The sequence below is a fragment of the Adiantum capillus-veneris genome, chromosome 24 (assembly GCF_014529385.1).
Source record: "Adiantum capillus-veneris isolate H3 chromosome 24, ASM1452938v2, whole genome shotgun sequence".
In the NCBI taxonomy this organism is placed as follows: domain Eukaryota; kingdom Viridiplantae; phylum Streptophyta; class Polypodiopsida; order Polypodiales; family Pteridaceae; genus Adiantum; species Adiantum capillus-veneris.
Genome location: NC_140954.1, coordinates 99,277,499 through 99,300,679, shown reverse-complemented (window position 1 = coordinate 99,300,679; position 23,181 = coordinate 99,277,499). Strand labels below are relative to the sequence as shown.

Here is a 23,181-nt window from a genome sequence, read left to right as displayed (position 1 = left end):
AATGAATGTCCACAATGTACCTACTGTAAGGCTTTTGGTCATCTATGGAACAATTGTGGCATCAGGATTCATCACTTTAAGAAGGGCAAAGACTTGCCAGTGGTTGCCTATACTGAACCAGTGAAGGTAGAACCCGTCAAAGTAGCTCAAGAGGAGAGACCGGACACCAGTGGTACTGGTCAAGGACGTGGCCGATTCCAAACGGGTATGGGCCGAGGCAGAGGACGTGGAAACTTCCAGAACAGGAGCATGAATTGCTACACTTGTGGGAAGTATGGCCATTTTGCAGCCCAATGCCCAGCTGCACCTGCAACTACTACTACTGAGGCTAAAGCATCAGAGCCAGTCCCAGTAAGGGTAGTCACAAGCAGCAAGGGTGTAGTTATTGAAGAAATTCCAGATACTTCAGAAACACCAGTCAATACTACCAGCAACAAGTGGGCTCAACAAAGAGAAATTTGGAAGGCCAAAGGTAAAGAGAAGGTGGTAGATGAATGGCAAGAGCAGAGGGAACTAGCGGCTAAAATCACGGAGGATTTGGCCAAGAAGCTGCCAGAGCAGCCAGAAAGTTCTGAAGCTAGAGTCATTCAGAGGATACCAACCCAATCAACTGATAAGGATCAGTCAGTACCGGCCATACCTGAGACCATGCTGGCTGCAGTACAAGGACTAGCTGATGAACTGAGAGTTAATGGAAGGAGTGGAAGCGCTGCAAAAGAGGAATGGCAGTGTGAAGATACCAGTTCTTCGAGCTCTGACAATCAGTCTGACCAAGAGAGAGAAGAAATCATGTGAATTTGTGATAGAATTCAGAAGTTGATTGTAGAGCTGGAGGATATTAGACTAACCTTGCCTGAAGTGGCCAACTTTATCAGACAACGCAGGAAAGCTGAGGCGGAGGCCAGAACAGTGGACCTGACGGGCCGTCCGAAATGATGAAGTTCCACTTATTCAGGTGGACTACAAGGTTAGGAAGCAGTGGGAACCTCTCTCAAGTGTTATCTTGGATGGAGGAGCAGGAGTCAACATAATGGGAGTTCATCTCCAGTAGAGAATGGGTATCACGAATCTGAAGCCAGCACCATTTAAAGTGCGAATGGTAGATCACAGAGTGGTACAAGCGACGGGTATGATTGAAAATATGCAGATAAGAGTTGGGAGGGAAAAATTTAAAACCAATTTCTTAGTTCTGGATGTGCAAGGGGCATATGGGATGCTGCTAGGGCGCCCATGGTTGAGAACAGCACATGCTGTTCATGACTATGTAAACCAAACATTAACCATAGAAGGGGCCAGTGGTAGAATTCAAATCCAGACGAACAATACTAGGAACTGGAGAAAAGAACTGAGGCCGAAGGAGTTATGTCAGAAGTACAGAGCCAAGAGATCGAGCGAATGTTAGCGGCCATGAACATATTCCCTTTAGCAGAGATTGACTTGAATGCAGTCTTGCTGAATAAAGAGCAGGCGGACAAGCAGAAAAGGCAATTCCCCGATCAGTTTATTGAAATCAACACAGGGGAAAGAACAGTTCAGCTAACTGAAAGATTGGTGGAATCAGTTGATACTGGTATGGTAGAGGAACCAGTACGTTTTGAAGAGCACCCAGTGGATCAGAATGTTGATTCAGAAATGAATGGACCATCCTGGGATTATGCTGAAGAGTCGACCAAACGAAAATGAGGCGGGTCTAATTGGTTGCTTCTAGACGACCAAGAAGTGGAAGAGTGGAACCTAGGATCGGAGGATAGTCCTAGGATGATCAAGGTCAACAAGCATCTCAATCCGGTACTGAAGGAGAAGGAACGCAGGATGTTCCAGAACTATAAAGACGTGTTTGCCTGGGAATATACAGACCTGAAGGGAGTGGATCCTGAAGTATGTCAGCACCGAATACCGTTGAAGCCAGATGCTAGGCCAGTATGACTGCAAAGATATCGGATGAACCCAAACTATGCAAAGGAGGTCAAAGAGGAGATTGATAATCTTCTCAAGGCTAGGTTCATCACAGAGGTGGCCAGTAGCGATTGGCTATTTCCCATAGCGATTGGCTATTTCCCATAGTCGTCGTTCCCAAGAAGAATGGGAAATTGAGAGTTTGTGTCGACTATAGGAAACTCAACGCCCAAACTATCAAAGATCCATTTCCATTGCCTTTTACTGACATGTTGCTTGATGAGATCGCAGGATATGAAATGTATAGCTTCATGGATGGTTACAGTGGCTATAATCAGTTACAGATCTCTCTTGAAGATAGAGCGAAGACCACTTTCATCACCGAGTGGGGAGCTTTCATGTATCTAGTGATGCCTTTTGGCCTGTGCAATGCACCAGCTACCTTTCAACGGTGTATGATGGAGATGTTTAATGAATTCCTTCATCGGTTCCTCACTATTTTTATGGATGACTTTACTGTCTATTTAGATGAGGAACAACACCCACTATTCCTAGAGATGGTTTTCAAACGCTGTCAGGAGAAGCGGATTTGTTTGAATCCATTCGAATCTATTTTCCTAGTTTGGAAGGGACAGCTACTGGGACATGTGGTTTCCCGAAATGGAATAGAGATGGCCAACGACAAAATTCAGTGTGTTCAGCAAGCTAAAGCACCCAGAAATGCTTCGGAGTTGAGCTCTTTCTTGGGTTATGTGAATTTCTATAGAAGATTTGTACATAAGTTTGTTTCTCAAGCAGTACCACTATATGAGCTTACAAAGAAGACCAGTAAGTTCAACTGGATTGCTGAATGTGAGGAGAGCTTCCAGAATCTGAAAAAGGCCATTATCAGTAAACCAGTCCTTAGGCAGCCAAATTGGGATATTGTTTTCCACGTACATGTAGATGCATCGGGATTGGCAATGGGGGTAATATTAGCTCAGCCAGACAGAAGGACTGATTATCCGGTTTATTTTTCCAGTCACCGCAGATTCAGTCAGGGTGAACAAGGCTATACAACTACTGAGAGAGAAGCCCTTGGAATGGTTTTCAGCGCTACAAAGTTCAGGCATTACCTGTTGGGAAAGTTGTTCCATTTTTATGTGGACCATCAAGCTCTTCTGTTTTTGATTAATAAAGTCATTATTCAAGGCAGGCTGATAAGATGGATGATGTTCCTAATGGAGTTTGAATTCAGAATTTTCCATAAGCCTGGCAAGAATCATTATGGAGCTGATTTTCTCTCAAGAAGTACGGAAGGTTATTTAGAATCACCCTTGAGAGATGAACCAGTGGACGTTGACTTATTTCAGTTAGAGGCAGGAGAATCAGTTGATCCTGAATGGTACGATGTTTATCAATTTCTCTCCCAAGGTGCTTTTCTAGAGGACTGGAAGCAGAACCAGAAGAAAGCTCTGATCATAAAAAACCTGAAATTTACTATCATCGGAGGATTACTCTATCGACTGGGTGTGGATGGTATACTTCGACGTCCCAGCTTCTTCAACTTTGCCAGGTGGAGTCTCTATTCCAAATACTGAACAAATTTTGCACCTGGTAAAATAGGACAAGTTAAAGCAAACACAGACCCATTCACTGAAAGGGCATCTTCTGCTACGAAAAGCTGATTATGCAACTTTACCTTACATGGCTCGAGTAACAATATATGAGCCTACTGATTCTGATCCAGCTACAGTAAAGGACAAATGTTCAGTCCTCATACAGCCTTCTTGGAATACTATTGTCAATTGTATGGGATAACTGTTAGAGGCTATTGGGTCAGAAGATGAAGTGAAAAAGGTTAAAGCTGACTTGAAGGAAGCTGAAGATCAGATTCAGAAGCTCCAAAAAGCACGAGATGAGCAGAACATACAACACAGGGTACTTGAAGCTCATTCAGAGAGGGTTATTGAGCTATTAAACAAGAAGCTAGCTAAGGCTGAATCTGAGATAATGATCATCAAGAATCAAAGGAATGAAGCACTGAGAGCTGCAGAACGGGTTGAAACAATGCTCAAAATGAAGCGGGTTGAATTCAACTCCTTGATCATTCGCCATACAGCTCTGAAGGCTTCTCTTACTGACAGATACATTTATAACAGCTTGGCTGAAATTCTAAATCCAGCAGGCAATGCTGTTTTTGATTTAGAAAATTTGAAGTCTTTGATGGAAAGTATGCAGAGTGATTTGCAGGACAAAGTGACTGAGTATAATAATGCTCTGATGAATCAAGCAATATTGGATTATATTGAGCAGCAGACTTCCCCGGATGAAGCAGAAGAAGACAAGGAAGATGAAGACAAGGACGACGGAGCTGATAAGGAGGAGGATGATCAAGAAGAAGGGCATACAAATGATGATGATGATGCCCCACTACCATCTCCACCTCCAGGATCTGGTACTGGTGGTATAGAGCCAACTGAAGGAGGCCAGTCACAGCCAGACCAGCCAGGCCAGAATGAGGGCCAGCAAGAAGGCCAGAATGAAAGGCACCAATCGGGTAATCAACAGTCTGAAGAACAGCAGCCCAGTCGCACTGGGAATCAGCCAACTGATCAGTCCTAGCTCAGTAGGGATGCTAAAGGGAAAATGAAAGTGCAGGATGAGGGATCAACTACTGATCATTAACATTCTTTGCAGCTTATTATCCTGAACAGGCAATTGAGACATCAGCAGGTCTCCATAACCAGACAATATCTGGAGGATGATGATCTCCTGTCTGATTTGGAACGGTTTCAGAGGCTGTATGTTGGAGCTAGGGAAATGGTGGAGTATTGGAAATCAGCGGCTTTTCATGATCAAGAAGCTTACCGTTTGCCTGCGCATCCCAGCACAGTCCAGCTGCTAGAAAGAGTTCCTGAATGGATAATCACTGCTGAAGAGAGAGTGACCAACCCTCACTTGCAAAGACAGTCTACTGCAGATTGTCGCTCTCTTGCCCTGGAATTAGAACTTCTGCTGGAAAACAAACCAACTTACAGATGTATGAAGGATGTTAGGGAACAGTTAAAGGAGGTTTTGGTGCAGATGCAAGCTGCCAGAGGAGTTTTGGATCAGAGAGTCAGGGCCATTCTTGAGGATCAGACAGCCCATACTAGAATGTCAGTTGGAGCACAGACAATTGCTCTCTGAAAAAAAATTCCAGCTAGTGAGAATCACCGGAAAGATGATGCAGCAAGAGAACCAAGTTGTTCTCAATTTTTTAGAATTTGTGCCTGATTCTCCAGTTCTCTTGTATGCCTTTCCAGCAAAAGAGACGGAGCTGCCAAGATTCTTCCTAGCACTTTATCCTCAACATTTAGAACCAGTTGATCGCCTTACATACTTCAAGATTATTGATGAGCTTCAGGATTGGTATGAGCGATCGACTGTGGAATGGAAGACTTGGGAAACGCTGTTCAATGATGCTCTCCAACTCAATGCTATTCAGGCACTAAAAGAGGAGATGCATAGGATCTGGATGTGTATGGGTCAGTGGAAGATTTAGATCAGAGGCCTGACCAAGATTATTAATCAGCTGCTGCAACTTACTATCGAATCTTCTAAATTGCCTGAAAAGGATATTGCAGCTAAGGCGGGCCTGGCACCACAGTATAGGGAGATGGCTGAGATTCTTTTCGAAGCACGGGTCAAAACTAATCAGCCTCTTCCAGAAGGATGGATCCATACTGCTTCGCATTGTCATAAGCTGGCCAGAACCAGGATTACCAAGGGCAGGCGTATACTCTATGATCCTGATACCAAAACCTATCATTCCTTCACGCCTTATGAAGTAGAGATGACCACAGAAAGGCGGGATCAGCTTGAGCAGGAGGCCATTTACCGACTGATTCAGAAGGAGAATGCTGGTACTGGGACTTCTCAGGCACCCTCCAGGTCAAAGGGCAAACGGAGGACGGTCCAATGGAAGGATACTGGGTAGTTCCATCTCAGAATTCAGTGGCGACTTTTCTTCCTCAGCAGGAAGGTAGACGATGAGAGCTCTACCTTGGCCTTTTCAGCTGCCTCTCGCAATCTTTGTATGGCCACTCTGTCAGTGGTCAAGTCCGATCCCCAACATCAGAACCAGATGGTGGATTTTTCAGTCTCACATCAGAATTAGACAGGGGAATTTTTCAAAAATTTTGGATTCTTTCCAAAATTCAAGAAAGAAGGGAAGGATGTAGACGGCTGGATAGTTTCACTATGTGGGAACATTCTCTTATGAGACGGGCAGCGAATTACTTAGTAGTTACTATGATAATTACTACAGTAAACCTGAAGTGTATAAATAGGGCCCATTACATTGTAATCGGGTTGGCAATTGTTATCATTTGGGTTAGCACTTTGGCTACACTTGTACTTGAGAATCATTGGCAGTTATTGTCGGCTGTACTCTCTCTGTAAATCATATCATATTCACTGTAATCTTTTATCTGTAATCCCAATCATGGCAGATATTCCAGTTACACTTACTTCTTGTCCAGTACTCTGAATCTGAACATTATTTCCAGAACATAAGTCTGATTCTTATTCCAGTATCCAAATTCCAGTCTAGTTTCTGATTTCAGTTCAGTCTACTGTCTTAAATCTTCTCACACTAGTAGCTAAAATCTTCTGACACTGGAATTAGTTGTCTCAAGAGATCAGCTCCAATTCCAATCTTGGTATCTCCCAAGGGTAGGTGATAGAGAGTGAGGGCTCTTCTGTGCCTGTACCCGACCACAGTGAGGTAGCTCTCTCATGGCGGAATTTTCTAGCCATGTGTAGCTTTGGGTTTTTGGCTCTCTTCGTGGCAATATAGGCTCTTGCCAACATGGGATATAAAATCTCTACCTTGGCCTATCTTTCCTCTAAGCCCGCCTTATTATTAGGTCGTGGGGCTGGAGGAGTGTTGGGCAGCTTGGTCATGACCCCATATAGGGAGCAAGGGGGACACCACCCTTGTACAATACAATTGAGCCTAGTAGGGGGGCACCCTCATGGGGGAGCGCCTTGGGTGTAGATCGTCCCAGTTGGCAGGCAGGCATGAGGTATCCTCCTAGCGTTTTTGCTCAGCCATTATAGCGTTTTCTAGATCTACCCTAGTGTTTTCGTTTTTGTTGGGCAGCAAGAGCAATCTTTGGTGATCCTTCTTCGGTGTATTCGAGTTCAAGCATCTCTGTGGATTTGTCTTGTCGATCCGAGCTTCTTCCTGGGATAGGTGTTAGGGAGTGAGGGCTGTTTTGTGGCTGTGCTAGTGAGTGTGAGGTTGTTTTGTTATGTCGGGATGTCTTGTTTAGCCTTTGGTTTTGGCTTGGTTCCTTGGCCATATAGGCTCTTGTAGGCCTTGGATATTTTATCCCAGCCTCTCCTATTTTCCCCCCGAGCCCTATGGGCTTTTGGTGCCCTTTCCCACTTTCCTCATATGTTTTCCTCATTTACCAGGGTCGTGGGGGTTGAGATTTGGGTCGGGCAGCTTGGTGGAGACCCTATATAGGGAGCAGAGGGGTACCTCTTGACAACAATGCAGTAGAGCCCAAAGGGGGGCGCCATCCATTGGGTGCCCCAGGGGGGCTTGTAGCAGATGAACCAGGCGGGGCAGCCAGTGTTTTTGTTGTAGATTAGCCAGCATTTTTGCTCAGTAGATTAGCCCTCCGCGTTTTTCATGGGCAGTAGTGGCATTGCTTGAAGATCATCTCCAGGGTGCAGTGCATCCTCAGGGCAACCTTACACATGCATTGTAATCATGCAGTGGTATCGTTTCTCATCCGAAATCTACATCTAGATCTAGACAGGAGGAGGTGCACCAGATTGATGTTCTCAGAGCATGTTGGAGGTGATACCCATGTGGAGACCGTGTCAGTCGTCTCGTGTGCAGGAATAGTTGGTAGTGTTAGTAACAGTCGTAGTTGTGTGTACCTCGGGTCTATCCATTGGGCATGTCAGATCTATGTCCGACCACCCTTGGTCAATTGTATGAGTAGCTTGTTATCAGCATGGAGAGCCTTTCCCAAATCTCTCTCTCTCTCTCTCTCTCTCTCTCTCTCTCTCTCATTCTTGGATGTCCTATCTCTTTCTGTCTCAGTGATCTCTCTTCTCCGCAGGTGTCTTGTTCATGTATGTGGCACTGCAGGTGTTCTAGATCGGAGTCGAGGTGTCCACCAGATCACGAGCCAGTTCATTGTATCTTGCGTTGCCTCCTTTTGACATGGTATGAGAGCCCTAGGTGACACGACCACCTTGGATGCTCGGATTTGGCATCTGGTGCTGTTCTAGATTTGATCGAGAGAGAAGAAGCTTGTTGTTTTTTCCCATGTCTTTCTCTAGTTTGAGGCAGATTTGGGTATATGGAGGCCTTGGATCCTTGTCTACGACTTCCCTGTCTTTACCCATGTTTAACCCGACCTCTCTTTACTGAGGAGAACCTGTTCGAGGCTGTAGGATATGTAGCATTGCTGGATTGTTTTGGTCTTCCCAAATGGAGTCATGTTGCCGTGCCTTCCCGTAAGGGGAGCAAGCATGTGGTGGTTGGATCCAGAGGGGAAGCTATTCATTTCCAACTTCTTCAGAGAGGAATGTTTGGGGAGGAGAAGGTGTCACAGTGATGACGTGGCGTGCCCAACTGAGGAAATGGCCAAGAGAACAAGGGAACCGAACCTAGAAAGTGTGGCCGAGGGGCCTAAAACAGAGAGAGGGGGGTTAGAGATTTGAATTCTACATAGTAACATGGAATGGCGGGTCGGGGTCCCGATCGCGGTCGGGAACGGGACGACAAAAGTTAGGGAGCAAGAACGGGGGTCGGAACGGCAAAAAATGCCACACACATAGAGCATCACTTTGACCACAAATTTACACTAAAAAGACCAAAGAACATGAGTCATATAGACGCAAATATGCTAATAAAACACCGATGGCACGAGAATCGAGATGGATACAAAATGAAAAGTACATGCCACAAGAGCCCCTTGAGGCTTGAAAGCTTCAAAGTTCAAAAATATGGCTGTTGGAGAGAAATCGACCATTAGACAAGGTCAGTTTTTAAAATTTTGAAAAATCTTGACTGTTGACCAGCCGTCCTTTAGCTTCCCCGGGACGTTCAGGCTGCAACCAACCCGGATTGCCGTCCGTCCCAGCACGTCCCCACTTGTCCCCGTTCCCGGTCCGTGTCTCTAAGGGCCGTCCCCTCTTGTAATTATGGAATCCTAACCTCCACCAGCTTATGGGCCTAAAACCTAAAGTATTAGAAGCTTGATCGTTGGAGCTGATTTTCGTAAAACGTGCTGACGATTGATGTGGCATGACAGTACGGAATTTCATGATTTGTGTTGACTGCTGACGTGGCACTGCTGTCTGTAAATTACGTTGGCAGATTTTGGCAGTTTTCATGAGCTTTTGGTGGTAGAAGCTTTTTGGTGCAAGAGCTTTTAGAATTGGAGCTTTTGGGGCTCTGATTTTGGGCATCACTTGTACTGTTGATAAGGACCCTTGTAAGGTTGAGCGGAAGTGAATGTTGAACTTTGCTCAAGATGAGTGCTCCGAACTGTGCTCAAGGGTTCCTTTTACTTATAGAAGGGAGAGCCTTCCGTTCCTTTAGTGAGAGAGTGCAATGATCACAAACAAAGTGAATGATACGATGAATGAAGGTGTTGAGATTGAGAGAGAGAAGAATACGACACCAGACTGTTCTCAAACCCTCCTCCAAGGGCCCCCCCTCTCTATGGTGAGAGAGGTCTATGCTATTGATTGCACAAATCTGGTACAATGGTCTAGATGCAATGGACTTGCCGACAATGTCGAGGGGCTGAAATCTGAAAATGCTAGGGGCCGAAATCTGCAAATTTGCTAGCTGCTGAATTCTGACACTGTGTCGGCGAGGACGGCGATGGCGACGACACGTGGGTGATGCGCTGAAAACGCAGATGTTGAAATCTGAGGACAGCGGGCTGAATCTGAAAACGCTGGCTGATCTGACTGTGCGGCGAGGATCTGTTGCGGGTAGGTGAGATCTGCGAGGCTAGGGGCTGATCTTGCGGTGTCTAAGTGCTGAAAACTGAAAACGCTGATGCTAAGGCTGATCTGGTGTCGGAAATCTGCAAAACGCTAGATCAAGTGCTGCAACTGAAAACGCCAGTGGATGTGTGGCAAAAACGCCAAGGTTGATCTGTAACTACTAACGCCAGGGCTGATCTGATACTGCTGAAAATGCTAGGCTGAAATTGTAGCCAAAACGCTAATCTTGGTTTGCTGTTGGCTGGAAACTCTAGGCCTCTTGCCGGTCTTGCTGAGAAGGTGCACTTTAAGTTGGTGGACTTCTGTTGCCTCCTCTGCTAGATAGTACTAGCGCTAGGTTTCTTTTATAGAACTTAGCAAATTTGCCCTACCCAGTTTCCCAACAAAGTCACTTATTAATAATCAGTGAAAAATGGATAAAATAGGGAAAATGGGTTCTGTGCATTGTAAAATGGTCATGATGGGTACTGAATGTCATGCTGATGATCATGCTGTGTGCAACCAGAGGATATGCAACTACTCGAAGTGCCTGGACATGTACGGCTTGCGCACAAGCTCACAAAGGTGCTAGAACACTTCCTAGGCGGACCTGAACCCTAGACCTGAAGTAGCTTGTCTACATGCACATAGGGTTAGATGTGCACGTCACATCCCCTCCTTTTCAAAGTGAGGTACTGATACTGAGCTGCATGGCTTCCTTGTAGTCTGCCAACAACTTTGGGTAATCTTTGAAGAAGTCTTCATCAACCCACACTGCCTCGTGGGTTCCTCGATCCTTGAATTTCAAAAAGTACTATCTGACTTGCCTCTTTGAGCCATGGCGAAACCGATGCAACAACACTTGCTCCGGCTCCATGACTTCAGCATCATCGATGATCTTGGGCTCTTCTTCTTTGGAAATGTCCTTCGGAGGTGTTCCCTAAAACACTCAAAACCAAGAAACGTTGTGCATTGACCATTATTTAGGCAATTGAAATTTCATCGAAACCTCATTGATTTTTTTAATGACAGGAAATGGACGAAACATTCTGAAAGACAACTTAGGACATTTCTTTCCAACTTGCTTAAGACGTTGCTTCATGATTTTTAAATAAACCCAATCTCCTTCCTTGATGGAAACATCTTGACGATGCTTGTTTGCCTGTCGTGAGGAAGACTCCTAAGCCTTGCTTAGTTGAAGCTTTACACTCTCAAAAATCTCATCCAAAGACTGACTTTTAGCATTGGCATCAGGCATTGGACTAACCGAGCGAGTCAAAAGTGACTCGAACAGATGTCCAAAAGATGCCTCATACGGAGTTCGATCAATGGCAGAGGAATAAGAGTCATTCAAAATAGCCTGAACCAATGGGAGATAGAGCTTCCATTGAGACTGCTGATCATGCACATAGGTCTTCGACCCCGATAGGACTTCGACGGGGTCGAAGACTTCGACATCAAACCTGATATAGTTGTCCAACCCGAAAATAAAAGCCTCTTTGCGCTTCACATCCGATTGCGTAATTGGGTGCCAAATTGCAAAACACGGTTAGAAAAGGACATGACTGGGGTACCATTTTGCTTGAGATTGTGCCAAACTTCCTCTAAGCACGCTAGGTATTGAGGTGGCAAGAAGTGCGCCTTGAGCTTGTCTTGGAAGTCGGCCCAATTGAAAGAAAGGGGCCCGCCTTCCTTGGCTTCCTCTAGGTGCGCGGCCAACTGTGCCTCTTGCCACGCTTGATACCAATTAATGGCATCATCGGCAAGATACATGGCTGCCGTCAAAACTTTGCTATTTCTTGTCTTCTTATTTGTCGCAAAATAAGCATTACATTGATGCAACAAAGAATAAATAACAATAGCATCCATCTTACCGTCATACTTATTGAATGTCAACTTCTTCGTGACGGGGTTGTTGAAATCCGCTTCTCGACTTGTGCTACTTGATGATTCTTTGAGTGGCTCGGACTTAGAGGTGAGTACCTGTAGAACCAACTCTTGCATGCGTTGGTCTCTGCGCCTCACGTTCAATTCCAAGGCCCCTCTTCTTTCTTCGGCCGCCATGCGCCCATGCTCACGCTCATGCTCCAAGGCCACCCTTCTTTCTTCGGCCGCCAAGCGCTATTGCGCTTGCGATCAAAGGTGGTGCGTTGCGCCTCTTGTTGTAGCATCATGTCCATCATCGTCTTGACCAAAGCCTCCATAGGATTTGGTACAACCCGTGGCGTAGATGGGGAAGGGGGATGTAAGGTGCAGTGGAATGAATGATGAACTTTGCTCAAGATGAGTGCTCCGAACTGTGCTCAAGGTTCCTTTTACTTATGGAAGGGAGAGCCTTCCGTTCTTAATGAGAGAGTGCAATGGACACAACAAAAGTGAATGGACACTGTGCGTGAAGGTGTATGAAACTGAGAGATAGAGAGAGAAGAGAATACAACACCAGAAACGTTGTAAAACCCTCCCCCGAAGGCCCCACTCTCGTTGGCGAGAGTGGTCTACTATTAATTGCACAATCTGGTACAAAAGTGGATGAATGATAACAGATGCAAGTCTAGGGCTATGTCGATGTCGATGACGTGGATGACGAGACCGACTCGATGGCTGAAAACTGATGTGCTTGCTCTGCTGTCCAAAAACGCCAATGGACTGAAATCTGATGATGCAAAAACGCTGGTTTTAGGCTGTCCAAAAACGCTGGGTTTAGGTCGAGATCTGCTTGCTGAAATCGCTGGTTATAAGCACTGCACTGAGGCTGAAAAACGCTGCAGGCTGAGGCTTAAAACGCTGATTTTCTGTGGTGTATGGTGATGATACTCAGTGCCGAAAACGCTAGGGTGCTGGACTTATGGCGATGATGGCTTTGCTGAAAAACGCCAGATGCTGGCCTTACTTGGAGGAAAAACGCCACCAAGGGGGAAACGGTCTTGCTTGAGAGAGAGAGAGAGAGAGAGGGGGAACCTGCTGCCTTTGGCTTGTGTTCTCCTTGCTCTTTTGCCAAATAGTGCTAGCCTAGTTTGCTTATATATTATCTTACCCAATTTGCCCTGCTGCGTTCCCAACAAAACTCACTTAAAATAATAAGTGAAAAATGTCAAAATAGGAAAAATAGGTTTAATGCACTGGAAAATGCTCCTGATGGATTCTGTTGGATTCTGATGGTAATGCTGATGATCATGCTGTGTGCAACCAAAGGATATGCATCTACTCTAAGTGCTTGGGCATGCACGGTCTGCGAACAGACTCACAAAAGTGCCAGAACACTTCCTAAGCTAGACTGACTGGACTGACTGAACCCTTGTCATGCTGTACCTTGTCCACGGACACATAGGGTTGGATGTGTCACGTGACATCCCCTTCTTTTTAAAGTGAGGTACAGGTACCGAGCTGCATGGCTTCCTTGTTGTCTGCCAACAACTCTGGATAATCCTTGAAAAACTCTTCGTCGACCCACACCGCTTCGTGGGTCCCTCGATCCTTGAACTTCAAAAAGTATTGTCTCACTTGCTTCTTCGAACCATGTCGAAACCGATGCAACAACACTTGCTCCGGTTCCATAACTTCAGCTTCATCGATGATCTCTGGTTCTTCTTCCGAAATGTCCTTTGGAGGTGTTCTTGAAACACTTTTAACTAAGAAACATGGAAAACGTTGTGCATTGACCATGAGTTAGGCAATTGCAATTTCATTGAAACCTCATTTATCTTTTTAATGACTGGAAATGGACCATACATTTGAAAAGACAACTTGGGACACTTCTTTCCAACTTGCTTAAGACGTTGCTTCATGATTCTTAAATACACCCAATCCCCTTCCTTGATCGAAACATCCTGACGATGCTTATTAGCCTGCTGTGAATAAGATTCCTGAGCCTTGCTTAGCCAAAGCTTCACACTCTCAGAAATCTCATTCAATGATTGACTTTCAGTATTGGCATCATGCATTTGATTGACCGAGCGAGTCAAAAGTGATTGGAACGGACGGCCAAAAGCTGCCTCATACGGAGTTCGACCAATGGCAGAGGAAAAAGTCATTCAAAATAGCTTGAACCAATGGAAGATAGAGCTCTCATTGAAACTGCTGATCATGCACATATGACTTTAAAACATCAAAAGCCAATTGATTGTAAATCTTTGTCTGACCATTTGACTATGGATGAAAAGTTGATGAAAAATTTAACTTAGTGCCAAAATTTTCAAAGAGTGCGCGCCAAAAATTGGACGTGAACTTAACATCCCTATCTGAAACAATTGATTTTGGCAAACCACAAAGGGGGTACCAATGCTTAATGAACAACCGTGCTACATCTTGTGCAGTGACTGTGGCTTTACAAGGAATCAACATGCAAAACTTGTTGAAACGATCAACAATTGTTAAACATTGAGTGTTCCTTGAATGCAAACTTGGTGAAAGGTTAGTCACAAAATCCATGGAAATATCTTGAAAAGGTCCATCGGGAATAGGCAGCGGAAGCAAGAGGCCGTGCTGCTTACCTCGAGGAGCTTTTACCTTTTGACATATAGTGCACTGAGTGACATAACGAAACACATCCTTGCGCATTTTAGGCCAATAAAAGAATCTTTCTATTTTTTCCAAAGTGGTGTTCATTCCCGTGTGCCCACCCGTGAGAGAATCATGTGCATCATGCAATATGGTTGGCTTGAGAGAGGGCAACACACACAAACGTTGATGAGAATACAACAAATCATCACGAATGAGATAGTTTCTTGGCCCTTGGGAAGCAAGAGCCTGCAACCAATGCTTACCAAACTCGGAATCCGCATACTGATTCTTCATGCTGTCGAAAGACACACCCTGAATAGAAAATGTGGATCTTGACTCAAGAGCCAAAATCTGTCCTTTGCGACTCAACGCATCTGCAACAAGGTTAGCTTTTCCAGGCACATATTCAATCAAATCTCCAAATTGCTCAAAAAATTGTGACCACCGTGCTTGGCGATCACTACTAGGCATAGACTAGAGCCACTTGAGGGCTTGATGATCTGTGCGAACTGTAAACTCTCTACCATAAAGAAAATGCTTCCAATGCTTAAGAGAGTGGATGGCAGACAAAAGTTCTTTATCATAAATTGAATAATTCTTTTCCGCACTATTGAGCTTCCGGCTAAGGAAAGCTAAAGGACGGCCATGCTGTTGAAGCACAGTGTCTATGGCGACATTGCTCACATCCGTCCATACCTCAAAGGGATCATCCCAAGAGGCAAGGATAAGACACGGTGCTTCTGTCACCGCAACCTTGAGAGCTGCGAAAGCCTCAATGGCTGCTTCGGGCAAGTCTACGCGTTGACGGCGAGTTTTTATCCTTTTCAAAACATCAGTCATAGGTGCAGCACTGCGTGCAAAATTCTCTGTGCGAACTATATGCTTGACAAAAACCAAGAAAAGAACGCACATCATATGCAGTTTTGGGCAAATCCCAATTACGAACCTGTTTCACCTTCGCGGGATCTAGCTTGACGCCTTCTGCAGAAATGATATAACCGAGATAAGTGACTTCAGTAAGAAAAAATTCAGACTTCTTAGCTGCAATGTACAATTGACACTCATCCAAACGGATTAGTACCCTTTCGACATCTTTTTCATGTTGTTCCCACGATGCAGAAAAAATGAGAATATCATCCAAAAAGATGACCACACACACACCGACCATATCGCCGAAACGACCTACCATGAGACGATTAAATGTACCCACGGCACTTGTCAATCCAAAAGGCGTAAATATACTCCCATTGCCCTCGCTCGATGCGAAAAGCGGTCTTGAAAATGTCGCCTTTGAATACCCGTACCTGATGGTATCCACTCTTGAGATCGACCTTGCTGAAAACCTTTGCCCCATTGAGCCTATCTAGGATATACTCAATGCGAGGCATCGGAAACTTGTTCTTGACGGTCATCTTGTTCAATGCCTTGTAATCAACACACAAACGAGACGAACATCCTTCTTGCGAACAAACAAAATAGGAGCAACAAAAGGACTTGCACTAGGACGTAAGAATCCTCTAGCCACCAACTCCGTGAGTTGTCGCTCTAACTCTTCCTCCCGTGTCTTGTTCAAACGATAGGGAGCCTTACTGACAGGCTGTGCCCCCTCCATAAGCTCGATGCGATGGTGCTTCGGCCGCTCGGATGGGAGACGAGGTGGAAGATCGTCCTGCAAAAAGAGATGTTTAAACTTGGTAAACAAATCTGAATACTTAGCTGGAGCCTGAATGCTTTGGGAAACTTGAGCAGCATAGATGAATGCCGCTTGTGCTCCTTGTCGTAATTCACGCTTTACCTGTATATGAGAAATGAGAGGCAAAGAATGCAAACCCTCCTCAGCACGAATGATGAGGGGGGAGTCAATTTTGGCATTTCAATGAGAGGGTTATGCTCATGAAACCATCTTATGCCCAAAAGCATATCACATCCTGAAAGAGGAGACACAAGAAATTTCCTATGGAAAGCAGCTTGTTGAATTGTAAACATCACATCAAGGCACTCTTTTGTGATGAGAGAGTCCATACAATGAGCGAAGTCAGAAACCTCGAGAGGAGATTTCTGACTAACCTCTAGGCGGGCTCTCTCAACAAGAGAGGCACTAATCACATCATGCATACTGCTTCGATCAAACAATATGATAAAACGTTGATCCTTTACATGACCATAACACTTCATGAGAGACTCATCAATGTGTGTGTCAGAGACATGAGAAGATTCAGCTTGGTTCATTAATGTGCTTGTGGTGGTTGTGGGTGCCTTTGGTTCTTTAGGTGGGGCTGTCTTAGGACAAGCCTTCTTAATGTGACCCTTGACATGACATTGATAACATCGACCTTCCTTAGCATAAATCACTTGTTCTTCAGCCCTGATGTATCCTCTTATAATTCCTTGTGCAACTTTTTCGTCCGGGGTTAGCTTAGGTTTTGCAGGTGCTTTAGATTTACCCTTAGATTCATTGCTAGAGTTCTTTTCCGAAGAATTAGAGGAGATGGGCTAGAAGAGTCACCATTCTTACCATTCTTACCATTCTTACCGTTCTTACCATTCTGCGTGTTCTGAGAATTCTGAGGGGTTCCTTGAGAAGTCTTGTTTTCCTTAGGCTTACGCTTGTTGTAAAATAAACATTAAATTGATGCAACCAAGAATGAATAACCGTAGCATCCATCTTACTATCATACTTATTGAAAGTCAACTTCTCGGTGGCTGGGTTGTTGGAGTCCAATCGCGGCTTGCGCCACTAGAGGAACTACCAACATCCTTGGTTGGTTCGTACTTCGAGGCAAGATTCTGTCGAACCAATTCCTGCGTGCGGAGGTCCCACTGAACCTCCCGATCGGCCTCCAAGGCCGCTCGTCTTGCTTCGGCTTCCTCCTTTCGTTGTGCGTTTCTTTCTTTTCGTTCATCGCGCTCGCGTTCCAAGGTAATGCGAGTCGCTTCTTGTCATGCCATCATGTCCATCATTGATTTAACCAAAGCCTCCATAGGATTTGGTGCAATCCCGGGCGCAGATGGTGTAGGGGGAGGGTCAGGAAAACCTCCATGGTGAGGAAATTCTTCTTCACTACTTTCATGCCCATCACCTCCATGCGAAGTATCCATTCCGCTTCGGGTGATGACCATGCACTATGATCTTTGGTTCTTAAGTTCACGAGGAACTTGGGTTCTTGTGGGTTTTGGGTTCTTGGGTTCTTGAGGTTCTTGGGTTCTTGAGGGTCTTCTTTCGCTTGCAATCTGTGTTAGAGAAGGATCTTCACTTCACCCGAGTTTTGACTCTTTTCTGCGGGCGCACCCCTTGGCGGCCTTGCGCTCACACCAAGGTTGCTTTCCCCGCGCTCACGTCGATTGGCCGGCCGCTAAGTGCACAGTCCGCTCTCAATGAGTGAAAAGAGGCACAAGGGGAGGTTGGACAAGCCCTTCTTTCTTGGGATTCCTGTCACTCTTCAAAAACAAGATTAGGAATCGACACGCCCAAGTGAACTTGGTTACGGCCAGATAGTGCTAGCACTAGGTTTCTTTTATAGAACTTAGCAAAGTTGCCCTACCCAGTTTTCCAACAAAGTCACTTATTAATAATAAGCGAAAAATGGATAAAATAGGGAAAATGGGTTCTGCTTCTTTGCAGGTCATTTCTTGGAGCACTCTAAGGTGCAAAGGGTGGCATCTTACTTGAAAGGAAGCACACAGACAAGGTGGGCTGCTTTGTTAATTCAAGAGAATTTTCACTTTTGCCTGGATAATGGAAGAATATGAAGAAGATGCCATCATGGCTTGGCATCATTTGAGAATGACTAAGAAAGACACTTTGGATGACTACTGCTAGAGGTTTTGGGATATCTATTTGCCAATGTCCTTGTGCGGAGGGTCACTTTGAAGGACCAGATTGAGCGGTTTTGCTATTTTGATGGTATTGTCTACAATAGAAGTCTGACTCCATTCAAAGATGTATGGGACATGTCAAACAAGGTTTTGGTATGCATGCCGGCTCATTGATGTATCCTACGGACAAGCACCTCAACAGAGCAAGAGTCTTCCAGGAAAGAGAGAGAACCAAGGGAACCGGATGAAAGTTCATTAGAGGATTCTGAAGAAGTAAGGGAATCAGCTGAAAGTGCTCCGACGAAGCAAGGAAATCACTTGATGGTTCATCAAAGAATTCAGATTGAGGTGCTAGTGGACAGGGGAGCCCAGCGGGGCAACCAAAGGTTACAGGGCACAAGAAAAGAACAGAAAGGTAAGCTAGGTCCACTGGGTAGTTTGGTCAAGACCACTGCAACTTCTCTAAGTGCCTGGACATGCACGGCCTGCGCACAGGCTCACAAAGGTGCCAGAATACTTCCTAAGATGACATGAACCGTGTAGCTTGTCCACATGCACATAGGGTTAGATGTGCATGTGACACTCTCATCGTGAGATATCCTGTCTGTTTTTACCTTAGTGATCTCTCTTCTCCATAGTTGCCTTCTATATGTATGTGAGATCGCAGGTTTTCTTTATTGTCAGAGGATCTTTTCAGAGTCGAGTGAGATTGGAGTTGAGGTGTTCACCGGATCAGAGTCTAGTCCGTGTCTTCATTGGTTCTTCTGCTGCCTAATTGGACAGACCTCACTCTCTCACCTTCAACACTCTCTGGGATGCCCTACGCCTCACATCATTGCTACAGAAGTGCTCACAGTTCAAGGTTGATTCAAAGTAGCTCCATTGCGGTGTATTAGAGGTTCGTTGGCTGCCCTTGATCGAGAGGGTCTATGCTTGCCGATTGCAGACTCGGTCATCATTGGATTCGTGTTTTGTACTACACCTTTGACAAAGTATTTTCTGTGAGGAAACCGGTGCTTAAGATGGAATTCTATTTAGAAATAAGTGGGTGTTTGCATAATTGAGGTGTATCCAATGGTAAGGATCCTTTGCTGGATGTCCATGGTAGCTTCTTCATCGACGTGGTCTTCCTACATTTGTCTACTCTGAGCTGCAGAGTGTTAAGGTTTCAAATGAATAGCCTAATAAGATCCCATTTTTTAATTTATTCCTGATATATATTTCACTTATTTGACAAGATATTGGGAAGGGCAATTTGGTAAGGGTGTCAAGTGTAGCGGAATTGAATGGTTGATAAGATCTAGACTTTACTCTTCCACAAATCTTTACTTCTTTCCTCGCTTAAATGTGTGCTACTTAGCACGAATGATGGTTCCTTTTAAGTAGCACACGAATGATGGTTCCTTTTAGAGAATGAGAGAGAGAGGTAGAGATGTGTAGAGGGAGAGTGCCCAATGGGGTCCCAACTAACCCTCTCAAGGCCCCCCTACATTGTTGCCGATGTGGTATTTTCTTTTGATTGCGTAAATAATATGTAGACACATGCAATACCTCAGAGTAGGCTTTATTGAATCAATTCGGGAATGTCACTGCTGTAACTCTTCAAAAGAAGAACCTCCGGGGCTGATTTGATGCACCTTTGGATCTGTCTCAATGAGGGGTTGCTGATAGCCACCAAGGGGTAGCTCCCGATGTGAGAGGAATGAAGAGCTGAAAATGCAAATGATGATGGAGCAGTTGGAGCACTTGATGCAGCGAGGGAATGGTCGAGAAGAGGCTCGATGGGCTGCGGAAGTACCGGGCTACAGCAAGGAAGATAGCGTAAGCAGATCCAAGCAATCTCCGGCAATGGAAAGAGTGAGAACTGAAAACCCTGGCTGCTAGGGCTGATCCGGCACGGATGGAGAAGCAAAAATGCCAAGGGCTGATCTCCGGTGCTAGCTCTGAATGATCCAAAACACTGGCTGATCTGCTTCTTTTATAGGGTACAAATCTTGCTTATGAACCGCTAAGGACTCAGGTAGGGAAAACTTGGAAGACAAAGTTATAAAAATATTATTAACAAACTTGACTTGGCAAAGGTTTTTGGTGAAACTGTTGCACATCAGTCGCACCTCTGTCAACCCAAGAATCCGATTGATGTGGGGAATGGCTCGTCGGATCCCTCTAACTTAAAACTACATGCACGTCATGCTAGATGCCCACCGTGGTGTAACAACATCTGTCAAAACACGTGTACAAACCATTTATGAAGAGGGCTCTAAAACTTGAAAGCCTAATCTAATGGACTCCTCCGGATATGCAGGTCTTGTGAATAGGCTCACAAAATCACTTGTACTATCCTCCTATGATTCAAGACACTCCTATCTAGAGAGGATGTACAAAATTGGCTCTGGAGGTCAATGAAGCATGTTGGCGGGGCACACAGAGCCATGTGCACGTGACATCCCCTCTTGCTTAAGGTGAGGTTCCATGGCCATGTAGGCTCGTGTAGCCTTATATTTTTCACTTGCCGTTCCCCCACCGTTCCCTCGCTTTCCTAGGGCATGAGCCAGCAGGCTCCATTTCTCGTCATTTCCCCATTTATTGGGGTATTTCCCAGCCATGGGAGCTCGAGGAGCGGGTTTGTCTAGTATATTCTGTTTTAAAATCTATAGAAAATGGCACATAGAGTGGCCACAAGCGTGAATATCTCAAACAAAAACTTCAGCCAAAAATTTAGTACCCCATGGGGATAGTAGCCCGATGTTACAATGTAGAGAATTGGAAAATATGTAGTACCCTATTTTTTAGGGAAATACTTAAATACAAATAGTGGTATATTGCAATATTAGGCACACAAGTTTTTGTCTCTATTCTCAAATTGAGGTAGCATAGTAACATAAATTAGTGATACAAGTCTAGTAGTAAGTGAATAATATGGCATTTGCCTTTTTCTCGACTAAGAGTTCAAACAATTGAGTGTTGGATACCTATCTTGAGTTTATTTATTTGGAAGCTTAGAATGCTTGACTCATCTGGATTGGAGAGAGATTTCTTTTGGGGTCTATCAACATTAGAATTAAAAGTGGCCTTTGTGCCTTGATGAGAGGGGGGACCTATATTAGTCCCCCTGGGGGAGTACCTTGAGGTGTTGCAAATCAGCCCTAGAGGGGAGCGCCCTCCCTTGGATGCCCTAGGGGGCATGCAGAGGCGGCGAGTGGGCAGCCATGCCTAGCGTCTTTGGCATCAGTCTCTCCAACGTTTTTGGGCAGCCATGACCGAGCTGCAGATGGAGAGTAAATGCAGTATGAGGGGCAGCCAGTTAGTTCCCCGGAGGTCCTTCCACATGCCGTAGCCATGTACTCGGAGCAGCAGTACCAGATTTTGTGATACTCATGGCACATCTTCCCTTTTGCCGGGAGGTGGTCTAGATCCGCTGTTTCCCGTGCTTGCTCGGTTGGTTCCCAATTGTTGCTAGAGGTCTAATGTGCAGGAGCAGTTGGTAGTGCTAGTAGCAGTGTGGTGTGTCAAGGAGATTCCATTAAAGGCATGTAGCATCTATGCTGGACCTCCCAAGGACACTTGTATATGCAGCTTTGTGATCAGCATAGAGAGCCTTTTCCAGGTCTCTCTCGAGTTCAACTCTCCTTGTCGGATATATCTTTAAGGTCTCTTGGGATAGTTTCCTACGACATTAAAGCAGACACAGAGAGAGCTTGATGAGAGGAAAGACTAGCCAGTCTCAGAGACAGATCACAGACTTCTTTAGAGCTGCCACTGGACACCCGGAGGAGTTACTACCACAGCAGAGCTCGTCGCTTTACACCAGAGGCATACTAATCGACCGAGCGACTGAGCTGGGGAGATCCAGACGCCCACGACTACGGAGGACTACACAACATCGACAAAGGCTGCAGAAGAGGATCCGGGTCACTTTGGCTCGACATGCACGATGCCCGGTCAGACTACTGACCATGGAGGAGATTGATGCGATCCGCCAGCGACCGATGCTGGATCTCCTGTGATCTAGTTATCAGCTTAGTCCACACTCAGCAGTCTAGGATTCCATAGTATTTTATTTTGTCATCATGTCATTTTGTCATCTTGTTACTAACTTTGTATCAGATCCACCACATTGTAACTTTCTGGTCTCACAGGTCACTTTGGCCTTTTGAAGACGTTAATATAATATTTCATTTCATTTCATCTCTCTCTCTCTCTCTCTCTCTCTCTCTCTCTCTCTCTCTCAATTCCAGATGTCCTGTCTCTTCTACCTCAATGATCTCTCTTCTCCACAGTTGCCTTGTTCATGTATGTGGCATTGCAGGTGTTCTCTAGTATCAGCTGGGAGTCGAGGTCTCCATTGGATTTTCACTGTGTCTTCGGCTGTCTATTCTGGCATATGTGGCTGCTAAAATGACTCAAAAAGCATAGCGTGTTACGTTAATATACTTTGGAGCTAATTTCTGCACGTTTTGGGCCTTCTTTTCAACTTTGTTTGGATTTTTTCTTGAAAAAGGGCGTATTAAATTTGCAAAACCTAGTCATAAAATGGCCAAAAATGACATGTTTTGGGTCAAAAAAGGTAAAAAATGCCACAGCAGTCATGGTGCTCTGATGGTAGGCACTGGGTGTGCTCGCTTATGCCTGCATATTGGCATCTTCACCCTCTGTCGTGTATCGTTCTCATGGTTTCTCTATGGTGCACTAGTGGAGTCCTGTCTTGCTTCCTCTTGCTATTGCGTATGTAAGGGTATCAATTAGGGTTTTCTTTCCTCAAGGTTTTGTGGGGGATTGTATATGGAATTGATGAAGCTTCCATGAATGTCTGTTGACAAAGAATTGAGGGAGGAAGCTAGGGGTTTTACACAAGGCAAACTAGTGTTCTGTCTATGCAAGTGGAGGCAATGCTACAGGAAATAGTGAAAATGGTTTGAATTTTTGGAGTTGATTTTGTGCTTTTGTGTGAGTGATCTTCCGTGGCTGACCTGAGGGTGT

At 45.1% G+C, this 23,181-nt stretch overlaps 1 protein-coding gene across 2 annotated transcripts in view; it reads left to right on the top strand.

Moving 5' to 3' along the window:
• LOC147426846 (putative cyclic nucleotide-gated ion channel 20, chloroplastic) overlaps positions 1–23,181 on the top strand; it is a 114,931-nt gene that overhangs the window by 3,679 nt on the left and 88,071 nt on the right. The gene's annotated exons all lie outside the window — the stretch shown is intronic.